Source organism: Meleagris gallopavo, chromosome 8 (genome assembly GCF_905368555.1).
Source record: "Meleagris gallopavo chromosome 8, MGAL_WU_HG_1.1, whole genome shotgun sequence".
NCBI lineage: Eukaryota > Metazoa > Chordata > Aves > Galliformes > Phasianidae > Meleagris > Meleagris gallopavo.
The window spans coordinates 14,133,342-14,159,142 of NC_139411.1; the positions used below are offsets into that span (position 1 = coordinate 14,133,342).

Here is a 25,801-nt window from a genome sequence, read left to right on the forward strand (position 1 = left end):
AAAACCCCTATGAGGCCACCGAAGGACATTTCACATCAGCAGGACTTCCGCATGGGAACCTCAATCATCTGAGTGCCAGATTTCGCAGTCCAAGCAACTACCATAAATCTGATGGTTCACATACACCATATGGAGATACAGCAAAAAAATACACTATTTCCAGATAAAACTACTCAAGTCCAACAGCAGGAATCCCTATTTCTGATTTCCAAAGGAAACCAAGTTCACGCTGCTATACACTTTCCCAGTAAAGAACGGCACTTTGTTCTGGCACTAGAACTACAAAGGCAACACTGTCTGCGTGCCAGGACATCATCCATAGAGTTACTGTGGAACTTAGGTTTTGTCAAAAGATATTTGCGGTGGTATCTGTTCTCTAAAGAGGACAGTTGTCTAAAAAGGAAAGGGCTAGCAAAGAGCATTACCAATTACTTCTGCATCCCCCAAATAGCTGGAAAGAGACCTGAAAGATGAAAGCTGGCAGACTTCCACTTCTAAGGATCCAGGCCACCATCCACCTGCTTTAGGATATTTGATCATGATCTAATTGCAGCCTGGTGCACGTAGGGCACAGTTGATGATACCCAACAGACTTTATTCATTTTACATGAAGAAACAAATTAAGCCTTTGGAAATAGAGAGGCCAATGGATGTCCACAGTAATGAGTGCAGCAACACCACTATTAAAAAGATTCTAGAAAGGAAAAGAAGAAAATGAATGAGCTCATTTAAAATGAAAATACAGTTTCCATCCTTCCACAAACAGGAGAGCTGACTGCAGATGCCCAAGAAATCACTATGATACAAATATCACTGTATTACATTAAAAGCATTCAGATTCAGTTGAACAAATGAAGAGGAAGCTCAACTTCACAAGTTTCAAAACTGCTCTTGATTTCATCTGGCCTAACTGAAACCAGAACCTGGCCTGCTGCCATTAAGCTACATAAAATTGTATTTGAAGATTTAAGTGACAGTTTTTGCAAGCAGAAGTATAGAGCCAGCAGAATGGATTTCATGTATGCCATATCAAGTTTGCCTAATCAAGGAAACTTAAAGTTCAGTAGTACACAGAAGTCCGCGTTCAACGTGAACAGAAAGTCCAAGCATCAAAGTGAGGATGAGAAAAAGGAAATGTTTGTGTACTCATTTGTTTGTTTTTAATGGAAAATGACAACATAAAGAAAACTAAGTACAGTAGCCATACATACTCCAAAACATATTATGTTACATTCTAAGCTATTAACTACCTCTGAGGTTTCTTTTGTAAAGTGTCGAGACTGTGATTTGAATATCTTGAATGAATGAACTTGTAAGTCATCAATAAAGTCATGATATAGGTCACTAGCAACATCATTTGCGCTAGGCTGGCAATGAGATCTCAGATCTGACATATGACTTCACTGTCACAAGATGTTAATTATCCCCACTGAGGCAATACACAGGCAAACACACAGAAGTGCACATTCACTTTTGATTTATTAGGAACTGTATTAATTTACAAGAATAAACACAGAACTCATTAATTTCAAATAATGTAATTTAGCTGCACTGAATTACACCTGTTCCTTAGCTCCAACACAGAACAGAAAGGCATAAGGTATAATGAAAACATGAAAAGGATTAAAATATCAAGTCAGGCCAGGGACTATTGGCTTTTTTATTTAATGCAGGCATTGTCTATTACAAGCAATTTTCTGAAGGCGATGCTCTTGCATAATATGCTGTAGGAACATGAAGAGGGTGGGGTCCCAACAGCCCAATTCTTTTAATTCACTGAAGTGGAAACAGTCAAGAACAAATGGAAAGCAGAGATCAATTGCTCCCACTGGCGATGTCACCAATTATGAATTTTGTGGAATTAAAATGAATTTACCATCTTGGCTGTGTTATTATGGTTACATTGTGTAACATTATGAAAGCACATACATTTCATGTATAAAATTAGCTAAAAAAAGTATGATTTTTCTCTTTTGAAATACTGTACTTAGTAATGATACTTGATCAGTTCTAACAAGATGTCTAGAGCTCACTTGTTAACTAGTCACAAAGCAGCTGCCAGCAGTATCAGTATACAAATGCTGCAAGAAAGGTAAAACATTTATCCCCACATCAGCAACATCTGGTACAACCACTGGTAGTCACTGAGAAACCTAACAGCTCACATCTCCCACACTACCTTTCTCCAAAGATGAATTATCTTAACAGTCAGAGGACCAGCTTCCAGTACACTGACTAAAAATGAGACATTAATATGGTCTGTGCCTTCAGAAGCAGACTAAGCACTTCAGTGATCAAAGTACCAGCAAGGAGCACCACCCTACCCAGAGCAGTCCAAATGGGAGAAGCAAATGCATTGTTACTTTTTCACCCAACAGTGCTGGTAGCCTAACATTCTACAGTAAAGACCAAACCATGAGTGACAACAGCTGAGGCCCAGACACTTGGAAATCCCCATTGCATTTAAGGGCTTACGTACTGTGGAAAGAGTAATCTTTTTGAGTATTCCAAGGAAATTCAGCAACATTCATCCAACCACAGCTTCTAGGCAGCTCCAAGGTCATTTTATCTTTTGGGTTCACAGAAAGAAGTAAGCTTCTTCTATACAGCTGATACACTAGAATTACCACATTTGTGTTAGGAAATGAAACAAAGTAGATATTAATCACTTACCTGACAATAGTTAGTGGTGAAAGGCAGAAAATATGACTACTGCGCAAGCTAATGTGGATAAAAGACTTACCTGAATCACTAGCTCCTAGCAGCAAAAGTATAGCCATGGTACTACAGGCAGTTAAAGTCACAAGGGTACCTACCCTTCATTACATTGATGCTAGGCACATATTAGACTTAAGAAACAGCATTACAAAGGGAATGGGAACAGGCGAGTCCAGAGAACGAAACAAAAGCTCTAAGAGAGTTTATATTTAAGTAGAAAATACAATTTGTAATAGCATGGGAGTGAGGAAGGGAATTTCAACAAAATTTAAAAGGAAAGAGAACTCCACAAGGTGAAAAGAGAGGTTGCACAAAACCTGCTTTTAGAAAGAAAGAACCTGAATGATCAGGACAACAGGGGCATAACTGACACCTTGCATCACATGGAGAGCAGAGAAAAGCATATGGTGTTTGGTTAGGAAAATGTCTTTTTTCCAGGCTACCAGGACATCAGTGCTTCACCTTAAACAGCAATGACTGTACTGTCTGCTAAAGAACCAGAACTCAGTAAACAACAATAGATATAGTAATTCATTTGTGGGCATCTATTAGCATTAAAAATACGTTTCCCATAACAGCATTTCATTTTCCAGTGGGCAAAGTATGGACAGTAATGCTTGAATACTGTTAGCTGGCATTTTACTGTGAATGGCATGCAAGCAATGGAGGGGAGCATTTCACCTTTGGTAACATTTGTCTCAAGATTCTAGACTGATGAAGAATTGAATCAAGAATTCATCAACCCACAAATGAAGAACAGACGTTTCCTGTGAACAGGCTTTTTTTTTTTTTTTCCCTAAGACTGTGAGATGCTCTTTTAAACTCCTATTTTAATTATTTACATTGCTGTTAGAACCATGGCTCAAATCCCATCAAGCTAAACACATGCTGGGACGGTGTTCTAGTCAAGAGCTGGAAACTTTAATACTGCAATTACACAAGAAATAAAAAGAAAACTGTGATGAAATTTATGCATTAGGAGATGAATTAACTTGCTCTAGTCCCAGATGAAAGGAAGAAGCAAAGAAAGAATTGTACAGAATACAAACCTACATGCCTGCAGCACTACATTCTACTCCTAAGCAGAAGTCAGGAATATTTCTGTAGAAATGCAGAACTGTGCAATGAAATTACCTGATTTTTTCCTAATACGGATCAGCTAGCTGATATTAATAGAGGTAACTTAAGGAACTGAGAATAATTGTCCATTCTGTATAATTGCAAACCGCCCTCTCCTGGACAGCATTGGAACAGTCAGGTATTTCATTAACAGTGTCACATTTATACCTCTCAGAAAACATGAACACCAACTTTTAAGCATCTAGAAATTCTTAGGCATTGGACGCTGAATTCTCTGAATAGCATGGAAGATTATAACTGCCTCTCTGTGGAACCCAATGTCAGCACTCTCCAACCTGATTCAAAACGCTGTCAGGCAATAGCCACCAGTTCACGGTTGCAGGCTATAATGGGTTTTGAGCTATAAACTTCCAAGGAGGTGATGGACTACTACAGGTCCAAGCCTTACTGAAGCTTGAAACAGCAGCAATCCCCTCACATACACCCAGATATGTACACCCAGAATAGAGGAAAGTTTAGGAAAGCTCTGCTACAGAACAGCCAGTTACCCTTCATTTCTCAAACAGCACCATACAAAGCAATTAAGGAGACTACACAAAGGATATTCAGAAACATCCTGCAAAGAGGCCAAATCCAGCAAGCTGCTGAGTAAGTACCTCCCACAAGGTGCAGCATGCCCCTGACTCCTGCCTCAAGTTATACTGCAGGAGCCTTGACACATTCGGACGCGTGGAGGACACCCATTATTTTAGCCATTTGAAAGGAAGCCTGATTGATATAAGGCACCCACAGGGGCAGTAGAAGATGGCTGCAGCCTGAGCAGTGACACAGGAAGGTCAGAGGGAGGCAGAGGGACTGCACTATGTCAGATTTAAAAAATAAATAACCCCTCCCCCTCCTAGAGCTTCGGAAATGACCTACATGCCATTTGTCAAATAGTTTCTGCGGTGATACCAGCAGACACAATAGTTCTATAGCAGCCCTGAGCAGGATGGGGTGGCAGGAGAGGGAGCAGATGCTTAACAGCTGGCTCCTCCCAACTCACTGCTGCTGAGCTCATGGCAGCCAAGTGCAGTGCTTGGGACCACAACAAGGTCTTGCTTTTTGCTGCAATTTAAAAATACTAAGCAGCTTCCATCAATTAATAAGCTTTTTGAAATATAAACACCCTATCAGATCATATTAGAAGCATATAGCTTACCAGATGTATGGAGTAAAAGCAGCATCACATTGTGCCAGTTAGTAAACTTATTTCAGGATATATTTTTCACGGTGGTTTAAGAGAGTGAGGACTGGTAAATTATACAAACAATTCTATAATATACAATTCCTGCCTAGAGAACCTAGTCTTGGAGTCAGTATTTCTAGAAATGTAAGTACTGAAACTGCACTTTAGTTGTCAGTAAATTCATTATCACATGGACTAGGTCTAAATTATTAAACCTTAATGATGTAGGTTCTCAAAATGAGTTGGGCTTTATTTTCCCACACAGAATCAATGTTAAACATTAGCAGTATAAATTAAGTAATACTTTACCATGGCACGCTGCTGCTTTGAATTGAGTTACCCTCGGAAGATGTATATTCATGGCTACAGGCTCTCTTTGGCCTCCTAGTGAGGATGATATAGTTTATTGTAACAAATGAGCAGTCGACCTGTAATGACTTAAGTGATGTATACGTTTTTGCCAGTGAAAATGTACCAGTGCAGACCTTTCTGCTTAAGGGAATGAGAAGAAAACAGGAGCATGTACTATAAACATAATTTCCATGAAAGCCTGGGGGAGCATCTCCCTTTACACGGTTTAGAAGCATGGCGCATACCACAAAACATTTTAGGACTGTTAAATTAATAGAATATAGACTCAGGCAAACTTGAGAAGTATTATTTTTTAAAAACAGTATTTTGGCTTTAATCCTGTGCTGCTTTTTTGTGTGGCCTTTAATCTGAGCTGTGCACAAAGACAAGTAAGGAGACAACACAGTCATTATCTTGATACAGTTTATAGCTCCTTAAAAGAGGAAAGTATTTGTATTGCAAAGTCATCATAAGGATTGTCACATATTATTGCTGAGTTTCAATCTCTTTTGTTGCTATTTCTTTTACTCACCCAGAGGGCTTTAAGACTACAATGACTGTCTGATAGCCTAAAGTTTACTGCGATATTCATTTTGCAGTGATATTTGAATTAGACTAGGGAAGGTAAAAATATACATTTCATTGCTTTTCAACAGTGCCTAAAAAGCAGCCTGAAGAGTCATGGATGCTAGCTTGTCAAAATCATCGATAACTATCACCAAGACACACTAGCAGGCTGATAAGAACAAATTAAAGACCGATAATCCAAGGCCCTTTGCTACAGATCCTTTGACAGCACTGCCATACCCAAAAAGACTATCTCACCTCATTCAGAAGTGCAAAATGAATGCTGATTCTGCCCAGATGCAGAATCAAAGACTAGCAAACTGACAAAAGGTACGTTATAAGCCAGGAGGTGAGAGACTGCACAGTCAATGTGCCAGCAAGCCACTTCTACTACTGTTAGAATACAAAGAAGACAGATTTCCTATCAGGATGTATAAAAGACTCATGTTACCAAATAAAGATGACAAAAACTGGGAGGTAAAGAGAAAAAACAAAGACAAACTTACTAGTGACAGCAGTGCAGTACAATCCCATGAATGGCATGTGGAGATCCAGCTAAGAATAATTTCCCTTATCTCCCAGAGATACCCAAGTGATCCAACCTTCTCTCATATGTTATTAATTACATGATGACTTTTTTCAGTAAAGCCCTACTAGGCAACAACTTCCAACACACACAAGCTGAAAAATAAATAAGAGAACAGACCAACTTCTCCTCCCACCCCATGAGTACACTGGGCCAGCTAGACCAGTCTGTGTACAGTCTTCTCTTGAGAAAGCTGTTTATAAAGCTTGCTTTATATGGCAGCACAGCGCATGCAGAATGAACTGCTGTACTTAAGATTGCTATCTCTAACCACATTCAAGTAAGTCCACAGAAAATGTTCACCTAACTGTAGCAAGACAGCAAAGCACCATCAACATAATGCAGCAAGTTAGGTACCCACATGGTTGTTGAAGTCTGCTTGATAAAAGGCTGGATAGTGGGTGGTAAAAAAGTCTCTATGAAAATCTCAGGAAGGTCTGAGAAGACAAAGGGAAAGGCAAAGATGTTTTCCAGCTACAGTCAAAAACCTTTTTACCTCTTCTGCAAAATCTTTTATTTTGCATTCACTTATGCAGAAATTACTTATGGGTAGCCAATATTTTACAAATGTGAATCAATGCCTTTAGTCATTTCACACCTGGTTTCCCCTTCTCTATCCACTGTCAAACTTACAAATGCAACTAATACGTAGAAATAGGGATGTGAGACTTGCCCCTAGCTATCATCCATATTACATGGTTGGTAACACATCCAGAAAAATCCCACAATTTGTGTCACTGGTGAACTTTAGTCTCACATACCCTGGTTTTTGAAACATGCAAAATTTCTTAGAAATACAACAGTGAATCATGAGCTGTTTTAAGTCTTCTACCGCACACAATAAAGGATTGTGCTTTACGATATCCCTAGCTGAGTTCTAACACCCTTTATTTACAAGTCTCTTTTGAAAACTTTGATTAATTTGGAATGTGGGCTTATAAGAAGCAGGACATTAACTCTTGAAACTAAAGTACCCATGGACAATTCTGCATGTTACCATACTAAACACTGCTGGTATACATTAAGCATGTCCAGGAATGCCTCCACAACATTGCCTGTTTACATCTACAACCTCCACCATGGTAACTCCCTAAAACTACCAAGTAGTAGTTTCAGCCTGAGCAGAGTGCTTTTTCTGTCCCATAACGTCATCAGATATAGTATAAGTCAAATGTTAATTTAAACTAGCACCTGTGCTAAAGAAATTAGTTTAACACAAATATTGATCAATCTATTTCTACATTAAAATACTTATTAAAAAAGAAAATGTTATGCCCCTTTAAGAACTTCATACTAAAGACTAATGTGTGTTGTACCAGAAATGCAACTGTTTGAGCTGTAGAAACTACCGTAGTAGTAATTGTGGTCAGTAAGACGCAAAATAAAACTAAACCCAGATTTCCATTTAAATAGTATGCTTGCAGCTGAAATTATTTGTATTTATGTATTTCCTCTTGGGTTTCATTCATGGCACGAGGGATCCTTAGCTCCTGTAACCCTAGTGCAACATTTTTATACAACGGCAATTCAAGTACACACTATAGTTTAGAGTACATTACTTCCCTGTGGGAATTAGGTTTCCACTCACATAACTTTAAGTACATAGAGTGCTATTGCCAGCAAAGTAGTAATAAAGCCCTTCCTTGACTCATTTGGTGCAACTTCTCATTGGTTAAAGAACAGCTCACAAGTCTATCTGTTCCACTTGTTTAGTAAACCCAGAAAATGGAGAAAATTGTCTCCCTGCTTCTTTGATCTGAATGCTTATTGAGAGGACCTCAGACAGGGTCTGTTCCCAGTTGTTTTTTTTTTTTTTTATTAAAACTGCTCCATTAGTACCTGCACCTTGACATGTAACTGCAGAAATTGACTGTGCATCTCCAGCACTTTTAGGTACAGTGGCATGACATAGTGCGAAGGTATAATGTTACCATCCATTTACACAGCTTCTAATAAGCAGCTTTTTTTCCCTGTAAAGAAGAAATTAATCTAACAAATAGAAAAAGGGTTTAATAAATCAATAAAGAATACCAAAGACCTCAAAATCTCATCTTTGTGAGGCCCCATCTTGATGGAGAATGTATGCGTATGGCACTGAGAAAGCTAAATTCAGAGTACACAGATAATAAATACATATCAGACCAGCTTCCCTAATGCTGCTGTCATCTCCATATCATCAATTTCAAAGGAACTAAGTCCAAGTCCAAATAACTACATGTAACTGTTTTTAAATTGTGTAATGGCCAACGCCCTGGGTCTCAATCACAAGCCAGGATACACAAAGAAAACCAGATAGCATTCAAGTGACCACTTCAAAGTTAACACACACCTTCAGAAGAATGGGTATGGAAAGGAGTACTCTAGAAACACCAGGAGAATCAGTCAGATGCCGTAGTCACCACGCCGTGTCCACTCTGCCAGCAAACATTCCAGGGAGCATTATCCTGAGACACACAGCAGATGTGCTTGGTTCAGCACTTAGAATGCTCTGCCTGGATGAATCTACTGTACGTATCAAAGCCAAAATACTGTACTTCAGGCCTGAGTGAGAGCAGCGTCATGCCCAGACACACAAAGAAACACAGGGAAAGCTTTGGCATCTCAGACTGGAAAACATTAAGCATCTCTCTGTGATGAGACAGATATACAGACAAAAGTGTGCAAAACCTCCCAACTTGTTTGTCACTTTGTCATTACATTAAAGTATATTTCATGCTCCCACCTGCAATTGTCCAAAACCAGACTCTTACAGAAATCAGCATTAAACTGCACATTTCATGTTCAAGCAAATGTCTATCTTTTTTAATAGACATCTCATTATGTGGCTACAGGATAACTTCCAGATCTTAACATAAAAGGAGAACAGGATAAAACTATTAAGATAGCCTTAACCACTGGTTCCTACTTAGCACGCTAACAGTACAGGTGAAGTGTAGCGCTAAGCTATTGCAATTTTTTAGGTTTCTCTGAGCCAAGCAGAATCTCATTAGGGACCTCTTCAAAGATCAGCTCCTCAAAAAGCAAATTGAAATTATCCTGTATGTTCTGGCTATTCGCAGTAGCACCTTTGTATTAGGTATGGTTCTTGATTGCTCTCTGTGTGGGCAAATTGCAGAACACGCTATTAGGGATTTTTCATTTTTACGAAGGATGAAAATTTATTGCTGTTTTTATGCTAACGCATTGGTGTTCTGAGTATTTATAACATACTGTTGCATTTGTTATTAATAGAGCTGTGTACTGGGGAGTGCATAAGAATCAATAAAACTCTCTCACATCTGCACTTATAGTATTTAAAAACAAGATAGAGCATACATAGTCCACAGGGTTTACTTGGGGAGATGCATTTCCTGAGCAATTACATTGTTCTGCCTCATGCGGGGGTTTTGGATCACTGATATTGATGGAATGCAATAGCAAAAACAGCAAAAATCATAAGGCAGTGTTTTCTATGTGCCGGAAAACACTAAAGCTGAAAGTGAAGACCTCAAGTTCCATCCTCATTATTTATAAGCTATGTGATCTTGGAAAGTCACTTTAAGCCAGACTTTTAAGAAAAGTGAAAGACCTAAAGACAGTACCTTGTGGGATTCTCAAAGAGCCTCATCCTCAAATTCCATGAGAGTGCAGAACATGATTCTTAGGCAACTTGTGTAGGGTGAGTAGGGATGGGAGTATCTAGGAGAAAAGAAGGATATAGGAACCCACTGCTCTCATCAGCTCTATATTTTCTATATTTTCTATATTTTCTCTTCCACATGAGATATTACTTTGGTCCTGTTCCTGTTACCTGGAGGAATTTCCTAATATCTGTGCTCCACCTGTATTGATAAGGCCAGAACTGGCCTTTCCAGCAGTTTATCCATACCAGGGGCTCCTAATCATCAACAGAAGGGGAGGGATACCGCTCACTGTCTACGCTTCTTGCATCCATCCTCATTTTTCCTACTGGACCTCATAGTGCCACCCCTGTGCAAAGCATTCACAAACACTCTTTCTACATTTTGGCACAGCAAAGCTACTATGAGACTTCAATCTGCTTTTCGCAAGTCTCCAGCTCTTACGTGGAGAGAAGACCAGCAAACCCAAGCAGCAAAGTAGTAGCAGAATATACCACAGGGGTTGTTCACAAACTTGCAGATTTCAGCCATCATAATGCTTGCACCTTCTGCCTAAAAGAGATGCTGATGAACGGAAGGTAGGTGGGTAATAAGAAGATTAATAAATATGAGAACCTACACTCAGTCTCTTGACAGAAGAAATTCACAATTGTGGGTGTGGTGGCAAGCAGCGTATGTTCTAGTCAGCTCCCGAAGGGGCATTTCCCTTAGAGCCATTTGCATGGCACAGAGACATAGCATTTCTTCTGGGTGCCAGATTGGTTTCAGGCATTTGTAGATGAAAACACTAAACTATGCAGATAAATTTCGAAAGATGAATGAGCATCTACACTCCAAAATAATTTATATGCAATAATATATGTTATTTATACACTCTGAAGTCTCTGCGAGCCAAAACATCACCATTTTGTCTATTTTCCAGACTTATAAATAAGACATAGGATTGTAGAGAAATTATGTTCAAGTACAAAGACTCATTTATCTTTTGAAATTTACTTGCATACCCTTTACACTAGGAAAAATAGCACCACCCAGAATTTATACAGAAATAAAATCAGTCAGATGAAAGGCTCTATATGAAGTGTTAAGGTAACATACTCAAATTAAATAAAGTCAGTCTTTTTCAGCATCATTAACTCCTCTCCCCCCCCCCCCCCCATAGGCTAAAAACAACTTCCAAAGTTTAAACTCTCCACATCTAGAAAACAATGCAAAGGCAAGTCTGGTTAGCTTGAAAGCTAAGAACTGCTCTCACAGGGAGTACCCAGCTTTGCTTTTGCTTATACCAGGTTAACAGCCATGACCTGGAAGTTACTGTTCTCAATCTGTGTGGATCTAACCAACAGCATAACATGCTGCAAGAAAGGAAACACCTGCTCAGGCGTTAGCAATCTGTAAACTTTAGGACATATTCACCGTACTACTTTTTCTAATTCTGTAGCTCATCTCCAGTATGTGTCCGCTTGGAAGGAACTTACATAACACACTTGTTTGTTAACAGTAAAAGCAAAGTCAACTACTTCAAACCGTACACTTTTCCATTACAGCATTTAGGAGGAAATATTTCAAAAGCTTTCCCACCCCTAATTTAGATATATTTCAATTTTTCATTTAGGCAATAAATCTGAAGGCAGAAGTTTTGATTCCTGTGTTCTTCCCTTAGCCACCACCCTGTTCTTTCTTACACAGTCCAATCTTTTATAATGTGTCACATTGTGTTCTCTGCTTCATGTTCAGAGCAGATCCACAACTTTTAACGACTCAGGTAGGGCTACCGCTCTTAGACCAGCTGAGAACGCACATGAAAACCTATCCTACAGCTGCTTCACTTCCTTTCAGCCTGTCTCCTGTGTTTGAAATACTCTGCTCTAAGTTCATATTGAAACATCTTCTAAAGGCTTCCACATCCGTCAGTTTTTCAGTAAGCAAAAGCATTCTGCACATCCTGTAGTATACCGTGACAAAAAAACAACAAAATGCATGTGTTCTCAGAATGCCTAAATCTAGAGCCACCAAGCATTTGGTCCAGATATTAACAGCTAAGCAAAGTTATGGCTTATTTTTCCCAAATTGCTCTTTTCTAACACTTTTTAGCCTCGCTTTTCTCCTGAACTTAATTGCACCATTACCTTTACTGCAGAAACAGCACTGGAATTTCTTGCTTTCATAAGCAAAGATTAGCTGAGTTATCTAAAACTGATTAAAAATATACCAAAACTTGAACTAAAATGATAGGTTTAAAATGTATGTATTTTTAAAGAGAAAAGTAAAGGAGGAGCAATTACTCTTGGTAAAACGAGACAAATCAGCAGACACCAAAGTACTTCCTAACTGTGAGGCTTATTATAGTTGTTGAACTTGCTTGAAAAGCAAAGAGCATGAGAAGGAAATATCAAAACAACTGGAAAAAATTCCTATTTTCAATAGAAAAAAATTTGAAGGAGTCAACAGTAGAACCTAGATTTCACTAATCACAAGTATAACCAGTGGTTATGTTGTCTTCCATGCAATGCAATCCTTTAGATATTCGTTCTGGTCTGGTTAAAACAGTTCAGTATGCTAAAACTTCTACTGTGAACCGCACAGATAAATAACTGATGTTTAAGTGCACCTTGGGATGAAAACTTTATAGATCCAGAAACATTTTTCATCTGCTCAATTCTGCAGCACATTTCTACTTTAGGCCTTCTGGCAACATCTCACGCAGCCGCAGCCAGGGAGCTCCCAATCCACCAGCCTGCCCTTGTATCTTTTCTTTTCTGCAGATGGTATAATCTACTCTGCACACGCTTAGTACCAAACAGCAAAACCAAAGCCTGATAAAATGACAACAGAAGGTAAAGCATTTCTTAAAGTCCAAACAGCCAGAAGCAAACTTAAGTACAGTATTTCTATGCTTCTGACTATGAGGCAATACATAAACAGAGAAGTATCTCATTTAAACTATTCAGTTGAGCTTGGTGTCCAGGTCCGAGCAAACTGTCTTCTAAGAGTAATCTTTTCAATACAGAAAGAGAACTTCTACAAACTCAAAACAAGTACTTTATGCGTATAGAAAATATCAAGGCTCAGATGCCATGCATTTGACACAGCCTAACTGGTAACTCGTGTCACATGGTGCTGCCTCTCCTCATAGACTGGGTGCCTCTTCACATAAATGCTCCAGATCCAGCTCTGTAAACAACTTCAGTGGGTAAATACACAGAGTCGCAAGCACACAGACACTGGTGATGCCTTCATTCAGCCCTAAAGGCTCAGCTGACTAACCACAGGAGATCAGAAGTTTGAAGCCCGGTAAAAGAAAGGTGAAGTAAGATAGACGTGACACAAACAAGAACTACAATACCACAGAGTTGATAAAATGAAATACAAAGGTAACTGGATATGAGTAACAGAGTAGAATCAGTTCAGTCTCCTGGAACACCGTTCCTCCCTCAGTATAAGATGGAAAAACACTGCCAGGATGTCCCCTACAGTCCAGGCTACTTAGAGGCCACACCATGCTCTGAAGCTCTACTGGGAGTTTCAGATACTAAAACTTCCTGTAATTAATTACTCATAAGGAGAAAAGAACAAAACTTGCATTGAAAAACTATCCCCACTGATATCATTAGAGCAGATTTTAACTTTTCCCTACACCAGCCTGAAAACAAAAGCTGCTCGACTCCCCCTCCATGAGTGCTGTCCCCACTGGCAAGTGACTGCCAGCACATAGTAAGGATATTCCAGCTGGTACAAGCACATTTTCCAGTTCCCTGGTTAGAATCCATTTAAGCATACCATAAAAGTAGCTTCCATCTCCGTACCCCTGAAGTAAGAAAACACTTATTTGGACAAGATATTACCCTAGGTCACAATGAAATTGAAAACAGAACTGCTTCTTCGGGTTCTTGCTGAAACAGATCAGGCAATCTCTTGAATATATTTTTCTAATGCACATTAAGATCACACCCTAGTGGGGGACATCTCAAACAGCAAAGCTCCTGACACTGCTCAGCATGCGTGCAGCCCAGGTGAGACACACCAGATAAAGGACACCAGGGCAGGCAGGTGTGGTCAGGATAAGAGGACAATGGAACAGGCATTTCTTCTTGGCAAGATGAGTGGTACCTGCAACTCAGCTATCTCATATCAATTGTGAAGAACAATCACAGCAGTAGTGCAAAGATCACTATACTGTTTCCAAAGACTGTTTTGTCTTGATTGTCCATTTTAAAAGTTGGGGACTTCTTGGTTGGGGAATTTGTTTATTCTTACCCTGTAAGAAAGAAAACACCTAGTTGCTCTTAGAAATACATAAAACTTCCAGCCTTGCCAATAATGCTCTTTATAGTTTTACAATAGCTATGAGAGGATTACTGCCTACATTTTACAGTTAGGAAGCTCAAAGAAAGAGCAAATAGGACTCCAAACCTACTCATTTTTATTATTGTATTCTGTAGGTATTTCTAGTGTGGGAAGAGAACCAGGAGCACACAGCCAGCATCAACCAACATCCAAAGAGCTACCATTTAGAAAAGCATGTAAGACAGTGCACACTGAATTGTATCAGTGACTCCTCATCACTCTGCTTGTCGCCCTCCATGGTCTTGCCTTTGGCATCCAAGCCTAGGAAGGTGCTATGCACCTGCCTGGATACATCAGCCCTTTACCCCAAACAGCAATCTCAGAGGTTGCTGCCCCATTGCAACCCTTGGGTATAGTCACAAGGCAGGTGTGTCTGCAGCAGAAAGACAGAGTTAAACTGATCTAAAATCAGACTTGCTTTTAGCAGCGCAGTGTGATTTGCATACTGGTTTCACATCCAGTATCAAGGTTGGTGTTGCTGCATGGTTCAACTACCAGTGCTTCAGCTAGCAAATGCAACTCTCTCTTCATCAACAGTTCTCAGCCCTCCCACTGCAACAGCCAACTCAACCCCCCTTTCTTCCCCCCCCCATTTTGATAGCCACTTCTCTGCAGAGAGGATGTTGTCTTCTCACTGGTGTGCTCCTGGACAGCTATGATAACCCAGAAAGTAGAAGACCAAGACCTACTGACCCAGCTCCACCCAGGCAAGATGCAGACAGAGCAGACTACAGAAAACACTTGCAGCAGCCTGTGGCACTATTTGTGGAATGCATTCTGGCAATCCTGTGTTCCTGCCATCCCTGCTTCCCACACAACCTGCCCTTCCAAGGCCAGAGCAACCCCAACCCAGCTTCAGCCTCACCCATAGTCTTCCAACACCCCAACGCTGCTGCTCTTCACCATACCTTCCCAGATACAATCCACGTTCTGCCCTCTCTGTGACAATGCTTTCATCTGATTATAAACTCTTTCAGGCAAAGATAATCTTTTATTATGTGTTGGTACAGTGCCTAGAAAAATGGGGTTCTGATCTCAAGACACTGCTGTAATATAAATAACAATAATTCACTACTACTTGCCTTCAGTAGCTCCAGGAGTTTCACTGGGAGATGGTGAGTCATGCTAACATGCCTTTCCACAGCACAGAAATAAATCACTTTTGCACATTCCAGTATTTTGGGGAGATGGAGAAGGAGGGAGGAAATGCAAAATGAATCTAAAACACATTTGATTCTTTAAATTTATAATAAATCCAAGTGATTTACCAGAACATAAAATTCTCACATGCAGAGTCAAGGACAATATTCTATTCATATGCAAGAGTCATTTATTCATTTATAATTAGATAAAATGAACTGCAATTTTTTAGGAAAAAATTTGCATGTGGCAACAGTAATGTATTACAGAAGGGTGGCACTCTGTTACATCCATTTGTTAGTCAGGACACTGGAGCTGCAATTTAATAGACAAGAAATAAGTACAGTAGAGGAAGGGAAAAAATTAAATTCCGCATGATCAGCAAGGTTTCGAACAATCGCTAGCCAACTGAAGTGGGTGCCATATCTATAAGTCATTTTGTTTTATAGGCCATTAGGATCTCCTGAGAGAGGCTGCATGGAGACCGCTGCTTTTTGTTGAAATTAAAATGTCAGAGAAAAAGAAATAGAACAAAACAGGGAATCTGCAATTAATTACAAGGCCATAAAAATTCAATAATCAGGAGGCAGTGCTGCTGTAGGCACAGCGGTATCTGATTCAGGCTAACAGGAATGGAATACATTAATCTTTTCAAATTAGTTTTTTAATCTGACGGGGATATATAGTGACGTGTTCTTTTACTGTTTGAGCAGAACTGCTGTCTAATATATAATGCTGAGTGTCTGGAATTAGGACATCTATAGCCATTTTGTGACTACAATATTTTCACGGCATTTATTCAACCTTATCTGTACACCTGTCCTACAGTAATCAAGAAAAACATGTTCAAAGTTCACATCCCAGATACTGCTTAAGAAAAAGACTTCACACGCTAGAATTAAGACAAAATACAAGGCCCCCAGACAAGCTTGTACAAGGCTGCCTGAAATGACAGTCTACTCTTCAGGATATATCATTAGACTTTGAAACTGTGTTCCCTGTCCTTATTCACAGAAGTTCTCTTTCACTTTTGGTATTTTCTTTTATTATTATTATTTCTAGTCATCTGCCAATGCTGTCTTACAGCTTCCATGTTTTGTATGCAGTAAAGCCCTAAGAGTTCCACGAGTTTTACACTTTCAATATCCATAACATCCCTCAGAATTATTCTTCTTGTGGTGAATGCTTCCCCACTCTTCCTGGTGGCCATCTTAAAAAGCACACTACAGATTGCTACATGTGAACTGAAAACCCAGGAATGGGATATTTTCTGGCTGTTACCTAGATTAAGTGTCCGCCCTCAGAGTTGTACTGATACACGAAAACTATTTGACATCGCTGCCTTTTTTTTTTTTTTTTTTTTTTTTAAGATAAATCTCTCCCTCTCATTTGCTCAGCTTTACTCTCCAATTCTACTGAAATTACATTATTTTCTTGAATTAGCACTGGATGTAACTAGAGAAACCTTCAAAGTGAATGAAAAAATAGTAATCTGTTCCCTTTTTCCTACTTGCCTAAATACTTTTTATCCTTTGTGTAAAAAAAAAAAAAAACTCTGAAAGACCACTTCTACATTTTCTATCACATGATACGTGGTAGTTTTTAAATTATTACTAAATTCTCACACTGCATGAGAAGTCTTTAAATAGACTCAAAAGCAACAGCAATACTGTTAAGGCCTACTAGCTCAAAACTTTCCAACATGTGGATGAAGTCATTGCCATTCTGTTCATCCTGGGCACATCCACTGTGCTGCTTGAGGTTCCAATCCTGTAGGCATGCATCCCAAGAAGGACATTCCAAATGATCATTAAAAAGTCTAAGCTCAGGTTTGAATTAAACCTTTGGTTAATTCCATTTTTAGTTTACAGATCTTTAAATCAAATTTCAGTGCACTCAACTTGAAAAGCAGTTTTTCAATTCTTTATGGCACTTGCATGTAGAGTTACATTTATGCATTCATTGCTTTTTCCTGCAAGGCAGGATAAATGGGCATGGATGTATCCTTTTCATGGATCCTTCAAACGGATAAATAATATGTTGGTGTGAGGATAGATAAAGGAAAGAGAGAGGGAGCAACTAGGCAAGACCTAATACTGTAAGACAGGCCTTGCAGGTTAAAAGAAATAGTTGCTCCATTTAGGAAAAATATTCCAAGCTGGGAAGGACAGGAAAAACTTCCTGCAATAAGCATTCATCGCTTTAGAGGCATCAGTTTTCTTTTCAATTACTATGACAGCAGAACTCTGCCTTATACAGTTAGTTTATCTAACACCCATTTCCTATGAATGTATCACTCATGCCTGCAAAAAGCATATTCATATCCAGAGGACAATGGAGGGCACAAACTTTACTCCCGAGGTCATCAACTATCATCAGTGTTACTGTGGCAAGAATCTCTCCCTACATCTCCACACTGAGTAGATCTGTCCTGACTACTATTTCTTGATCTTTAAAAGCCAAATACACTTTAGTAGTTTCAGTGCGAGATAGCCATGTTCTGTCATCATAACTGTCCATATGGAATTCCTCTCCTCTGAAGGGGTCCCAAGGTGCAGTTTCCTGACTCTGAAAGCCAGATGTAACGATAATATCTCATTAAAATAGTTGAATGCAGCACCCATTTCTCATTACAAGATGCTAGTCTCCAACAACACTGACCAGCAAGAGAAGAGCACTGCACAACAGAAATTTGAGGCAGAGTTCAGGCAGGTGTAGTTTCCTGAGTAGTATGGTACTCACCTATACCACCTTTATGCTGTCTCATGGGAGACACTGCATACTGAACCGGTCAGGGAGAATTCATTCATACCATCACATCCTAACTGCAGCCTCATCAAGCAAGAGGTGAAAGGAGAGCCAGGAAAACTGGCTTAAATTAAATGCATTAGAAGACTACTCTGTTCATAAAGTGTTACGAGCACATGTATTTCTGTATAAAATTATTTGTAGATGATCATCATTGCAAGTTGCCTATCACAAGTGCTGAGAGTTCAGAGTAAAATAGATTGTCCCAATCATTCCATTTGCTTTTCAATCATAACCAGACAAGCATAAGAATTGAAATGACATTAAAACCTCAATTCTGTCAGAATTTAAATGCTCCCAAATACTGTTTTGCTGTTTGAATGCAAAGTACAGAATTATCATGAATATGACCCACAATAAAAATTAAAAAAATTAAGAATAGAAAGATAAGAATGTTTTCACATATTTGTCCAGCTCTGATGAGACAGAGAAACTTTGTCCATAGTACACTCTGACAGTTTTGATCACTGTCTCACGCTGCGCAGCTCTATTAGTGGCAGCACTAGAAGTCAGGCCACTGGCACTTCTACAGCCGAGATACCTAGCCTTAAAGAAAATAAAACCTGAAGAACCTGGTTGTAGCATAAAAAATAAATGCAACTGGCTGTAGTAAAAAACTTAATAAGGCTTGCATACAGCATGAGAATGGATAAGCACAGGACAACAGGACAGTTTCTTTGGACTCTCTTTTCCACTGTCCAGACTCTGAGGATAAACAGATGGTTCTTGAAACATGTCCTGTTGGCAAGAGACAGCAGCCTTAAATTCACTTAGGACAATGACACATTCCAGGGTAAATATTCATTGTGACTTGAGGAAATTAACCATGCGGCTCTGATTAGCAATAATAAAGAGACAGACAGCAAATATCTACAGCTCACAATGGACATTAAACATACAATGTCTTCTCTTGTAGTTCCTATGCTTTAACAAGAAAAACCTGTAAGGAGAGAAAATAGTTTGTACTTAGCTTACTTTTTCTTCAGCTGAAAAATAAAACAAAGTGCTTAAAAGTTCCTATGTTCATAAGATTTACTATGAACATACACACACATACACACACACACAGATGGTACCCTGAGCCATCTGTTACATCAGAAAAATAGCCATAAGCTTAGAAGTCTGGACAACCGGTCTTCCAGTTGTAAAACACATTCCTGATGTTAGATATTTTTTAAAGACTATTGTAAACAAAATAATGCATATTTTCACAATAAGATGCTAAAATAAAGTATAAGAAAATGCATTTACCAAGATATTATGAGAAGTTGATTAGATAAAAAGGTATTGAAATGCTTGACTAGCCCGGTAGCTTTTCACAATGAGATGATTGGCTTGGTGGATGAGGAAAGGTCACTGAATGTTGTTTCTTGACTTTCACCAGATTTTTGACACTGTAACCAATGGACAGTGAAGTAAACTGAAATCAGGCTGAATTGGTAGGTTCAAAGAGTTGTTATCAGCATATGAAACCCAGCTGGAACCAGTCACAACTGGCGTACCCTAGAGGTTGGTACTTGCGCCAGACTGTAACATCCTCATTAATGGTCTGGTGACAACACAGAATGTATCCTTAGCATCTCTTGTAGATGTTAACAGAATGAAAAGAGTAGTCAACACATGAGCTCACTGTGTCCCATTCAGGTGGACATTTACAGGCTGAAAAAATGGGTCAGTGGAAATTCCACCAAGTTCAGCAAAGGGAAATAGGAAGTTCTGAATTTCAGAAAGAATAACTCCTTGTACCAGCACAGCCTGACAGTCAAGCTGGATGAAGAGCAGCTTTCTAGAGAACGACTCCCAGATTGTCCAGCTAGCAAACTGACCATGAGCCAGAAATGCATGCTTGCAGCTAGTAAGGTCAGGAGCACCCCAGGTGCATTCAGAAGACAATTACAAGCATATCGAGGAAGATGATTAAATCTGCCTTAGCAGTCCCTGGTTTGAGCAGAGAGATCCCTTCTAATCTCAATTGTTTTGTATTTCTCTGAATAAGTCTCAGTATATATGATATATATCACTATACATGATATATATATACACACATGCACACACATACATATATCAGAAGGATTACAATTTGCATAATGATATCCAATGCAGCTCCTGGCCATGAATCCTAATCTCTGTTCTGAAGTCTTTACCACATACTGGCAAAAAGACAAAGGACAGCAAAAAGATAACAGAAGTTGCAGTAAAGTCTGTTAACTTACCATATTTATAACTAACTAAAGTTACTTCAAATTAGGATTCAACATGAGTACTCCAATCTCATATTTCATTCTCCTTTTGCCTGTATATCACCAAAGCAAGTGTCCCATCTCATGCAGAGCCAGTGACAGAGCTAGGCAATGAAACTAGAATGAAGACTCCTCTGAATTATAGCCTCAGGTGTTTCCCCCATCTTCCAGAAAACCTATTTTATTCTAATACAGAGTTTAAAGACAGTTCAGATGCTGTACATGCAGGACACATTCTTTGTGTAAGAGCAGAGACAGGCAAGAAGCCCAGTGAAGCAGCAGTAATTTTCCTTGAGGCCAGAGGCCATTTCCCCCAGAATTCAGCCTGTCCAGCCACACACAGCTGATACCCCAATAAAAAAGACAGCAGGGAGGAATGCATGTGTTCCACTGCTGGATTCACTGAAATCACCAATTTCTGCAGGTAAAGGACTCTAGATTGGCAAAGACGACTGCTTTTTCTCTTACATGGTGAGAATAGGTTAGCAATAACAGTTATGTGGGTTGACTCTGAAAAGAGTTTTGGAGTTTATGAAGAAAAATGGCATAATCAGCAGTCAAGAGAAAAGATGAAAGTGAATTGAACAACAATACACGTGTGTTGGGAAGGAAGGGAAAGAGAAGGAGAAAACATGGAGGAGAAAAAAAAAAAAGATAGCCAGAACCTTCAAGACAAACCTCAGCTTCTCTTGAAAAATTATACATCCAATATATCCATCCTCCGCTCTCTCAGTTTCACAGAATTAAATGCAGACAACAAACTATCCTTCCTCAGCATCTTTTGGAGTATTAAAATCTATACTTCAGCTTCTAATCCTTTAGCAATATGGACTAAATTCCATCTTTCCATTCACATTGAGGTATCTGGAAACTGTAAAATTGCACAACATATTCTAGACAGGCATCCTGCTGCATCAAAACAGCAAGCCATTCTCAGCATGCCTCTACATTTATGTAGCTCTTCCTATATAAGTATTAATTTTTATATAACAACTTTTATTATAACTTTTATTATGTATAGTCTCACTCACTTGGTATCGTCATTAATACTTCCCGCAGGCAAATTGAACAGGCGAGAACAAAAACTAAACAGGTTTTAAGTAAAGCTTCATTAGGTGGGTTAAGAGAAAAGGTGAAGAACAGCCAAAACTACTTGGATAGAAAGAAACAGAAGAAAAAACAACTTAAAGAAACCCAAGTCATGAATTACAAAGAAAGGTCAACTACATATGCAATATAGAAATACACTATATAAGCCTGAACCTCCTTGCAGTGCTTACATTCTATAGGCCAATGCTGGACATCCAGAACCAAGGAACCTCAAAACTACATGAGCATAGAGGAAAAAAAATAGGGCAAAGGCTGGGTGAGAAGGGACCAACTAAAAACACTGAATGAAGACATGAAATAGGCAATTTCAGCCTCCTCAGAAATGCAAGATGGAGCTGGGGATGGAGGGAAAAGGATCGAAAGGTGAGAGGCTGCTCCAATTCCTGAATTACATTCAAAAGCCAGCTCTGCTCAGCAAGGCAGTTATTACATGTCATTTTGTCAGCCTGCTCAAATCTGGAAACCTTATAAAGACCATTAGCTTCAATCTCCTGAAAATTAATTTAAAATGCAGCCCATGTTTTGGCACTATGAATTGACATGGTATGCCCTGTCTGTTTTACTCTCACATGTGCAATAGCAACACCAACCTTTCAACAATACACCATAATAACAGATGGCACAGGGAAAGAAAGCCAAGAATGTAACACAGGACCTTATGCTGAATGGCTTCTAGTATTAAAAAAAAAAAAAAGAGCAGTAAAAGTATCATTTATGAAAAAGATATGGTTGTGTGAGCCAGACGACCTGATGATTTAACAAAAAACTTATGAATGATTTCTTGTCCTTTGAGTCTTTTCTTAGTTGCCAGTAAGTCTTCAGAGTCTGAAATGTTGACAGATCCTCCAGGCACCTTGGCTGCTGTTCTCCAGTCCCACTGCTTCTTGCTTGATGTGAAACACCCTACAAGAAAGTTGATGAGTTACAACAATCTCTGCAACAGTATTGCAAGCATGGAATTGCCAGTGATAAAGCATTTCTCACTGCAAAAAAAAAAAAAAAACTGGCAATCACATGGGCAGTGAGAAAACTCTATGCAGAAGATGAGGGCCAAGGTGATTCTGTGGTTTGGCTGTGGAAGATGTGTATTTAAAGCATTTGTATCATTTAATTATTTTATGCCCAGAAACAGCAAATTCTCGGCTTTTCATTATTAAGGTATTCATGCCACGTCTGAGAAAAATAATAACAACAATCCCTTGTATGTTTCATAGCCTTATTGTTTTAGCTCCAATTGTTAGAGAAGGATTCAACTCAGCAGCCCTGGATCAGATGCCCATCATTTCTGTGCAGCATTACCTGATGCTATACCTGCTAGAGCTGCAGCAGAAGTCGCATTGGTTTCACATGACACAGCACAGGGATTCAGCGTTCCAACCACAACATGCATGTTTCCTACAGGGCAATATAGCATTCAAAGGAGCGAATTTAAATGATTTAAAATACAAAGAGGTAGAAACGAGGAAGACAAGCAGAGTTTCTCAGTCTTCTCGCATTGATGAGCCTGCTTCTTCAAGCAAGCCAAAACATTAAGATTGCCTCAACATTACTATTAAAGCTGAGCAAAATTATAGCCATCAAAACACTCCTACTCATGTGAAATTCACCTGTGTTTCAAGAACAGCTGACAATACTTAGCCTTCAGCAGTAATAAAACAGGAACAAGATTTTCTTTGTACAGAGCTGAAATTCACATCTTCAACGCTTTTAGAACCTTAAATGTCTCCTGAAACATAGCACTCTTGAACACCAAACAGACAAATTAGAGATTTTATGGATACAGAGCCATGTATGTAGTTAGTTAAAAGAGAAGATTTGGCTATGTCAGTATAATTTAAGATAATCTGAATTTATCAAGGGAAAGGGATCACTATATATCAGACAAATAAAAGCAAATAAAATATAGGACATAAGGGAGCTGTAACCTCACTAAATCAAGAAAAAAAAGCAAAAAATAAAATGCCAAGGAGTTAGATTTCCCAAACCCAAAAGTTTAATTAAAAATTATACAAAATTAACAGCAAGCTTTGGAGAGTTGCACTTCTGGCATAAGAAATATTGTACACTATATGTATTCTCCCCATTAAGCAAAGATTAACAAATGATGTTTGCTGCACCACAGACAAGTTCATACATTTAGAATCACAGACATCAATCTGGAGAAATAAACATCTGATGAACTAAGTTTCAACAATACATTCGTTGGATCAAATGACTGCATGTCTTCTAAATCTTACAGACCATAACACTGACAGCTAAATCCCAATTTCCACCTTTCTGAACATACTTGTCCCTCAAGTTTATCTTCTCTCCCACTTGTGATAGTTTGACTATTGTTAAAATGAAGTTTCTAAACATGGGACTTGTTTTTTTTTAAATCTGCCAATACTTCCTCCAATTCTTCCCCAGTTGTACTTAAAACTAGAAGCAAATGAACCAGTTTTCTATTCTCCATTTGCTCTTATCATTTGCCAATAGTTGCACCATGGATTTCTACTGGCAGATATGGTGAGAGAAAACTTCTTCTCTAACTTGCTACATAAGTTATTTCAGTATGATCCATATGAGATCACACGCTGTATGTGCCTCTAATCAACAACTTATTCCTGATTCAGAAATTAAATGTGTTATTAAAGAAAATAAATTTGAATAGCAAATAAACAATGAGAAATCAGCAAAGATATGGACGTAGACCACAAATACAGTGAGATGGATCCAAATTAACTAAGTCATTTTCACCATTCTCCATTCCTTCCATGAATCCTTCTGGATGACAGTCACCAAGATAATTTATGACTCTGTTGCAAGTACAGCACATCTGCGCATCTGTGTTACCTTTGGATTTCCTCATTAAGGCAATAATACTGATATATTGGACAGAGATCAGGTATGAGCCACAGCAATGATTAAGAGACAGGGTGGACTAATTTATATGTAAAGATTAAAAGAATCCAATATAAATAACTTAGTTTACTGAAGATTAAGCAGGGAACAGGGGCAGTGGGCAGATGATCAAGGTCTACAAATAGTGGAAGGATGTTAAAATCAGGAGGTGGAATAACTAAATAAATAATATTTAATCCAGTAAAAGGGAGTGTAACAGAGTAATGAGAAGAAACTAGAAGAACACTTCACATGAACATCATGGACAAGTTTCCAGAGCAAGAAACTGGCTGCAGCACAGCCTCACATGTAAGACTGGGGGGGTAGCTGCAACATTTTGCAACCCGCAAAGCAACAAGGAAGCTGGAATCAGAGAAGGCTCCATGCTGTACGTGGATATACAGCACTTTCCTTGGTCTGCTCAGGTTTATAAGAGGCAAGCTCAAGCACTTCACACAGGCGCACACAGCCACTTTTATAACAACACTACAGTGCCCTATTCGCCCAGTCACTCCCACATTATTCGCAGCTAGCTACCCAAGGAGAAGCAAGCCTCATCATGTGAGGTGTTTAGAAATAGATTGGACAAGCATTAGAAACTGTACTGCAGGGAACTGGCCCCAGGGGACAGATTAGATGACCTCACATGATTTATTTTTTTTTTTTTTTCATTTCTCTAATTCACGCAGTCTAAGATGAATACTTGGCTCTTACTGAAGGTCCATCAAGGGTACAATGATTGCAATAATCATGATTTGATAGAACAGTTTTCTTCCAAATTAGATGGCTAATACAGCCTTTTTCTCATTCCCACCTTTCTCCCCCCATCTCTAATTAACTCCTCTGTGCAGTGGCTCAGGAATGCATGTAATCCCTCCTGGAAAGGTTTTTTCCTAATCCTCTGTGACAGGACTCACAGCACACTGATACAGACTCCAAGGACACATGACTCAGTGCAACAGAGAGGCATATAGCAGTCCTGCTAGGAAAAGCCCACAACCCCACCCACACTCCCTCTATCCTGACTAAGTTGAGTACCATCACATTTCTTTCTCATGCGAATTGATTTTGCTACTCTAGCATCCAACTGACTTCACAATTCACTAAAGAAAACGGCCAGCAA

General features: G+C 39.1%; 1 protein-coding gene across 1 annotated transcript in view; it reads right to left on the reverse strand.

The window, feature by feature from the left end:
* LOC104911947 (uncharacterized) overlaps positions 1 to 8,307 on the reverse strand; it is a 183,271-nt gene extending 174,964 nt beyond the window's left edge. Inside the window, exon 1 of the mRNA XM_085230204.1 lies at positions 6,451 to 8,307. The gene's annotated coding sequence lies outside the window, so the exon portion shown is untranslated. The remainder of the gene's footprint in view (positions 1 to 6,450) is intronic.
* Positions 8,308 to 25,801: the final 17,494 nt, after the last annotated feature.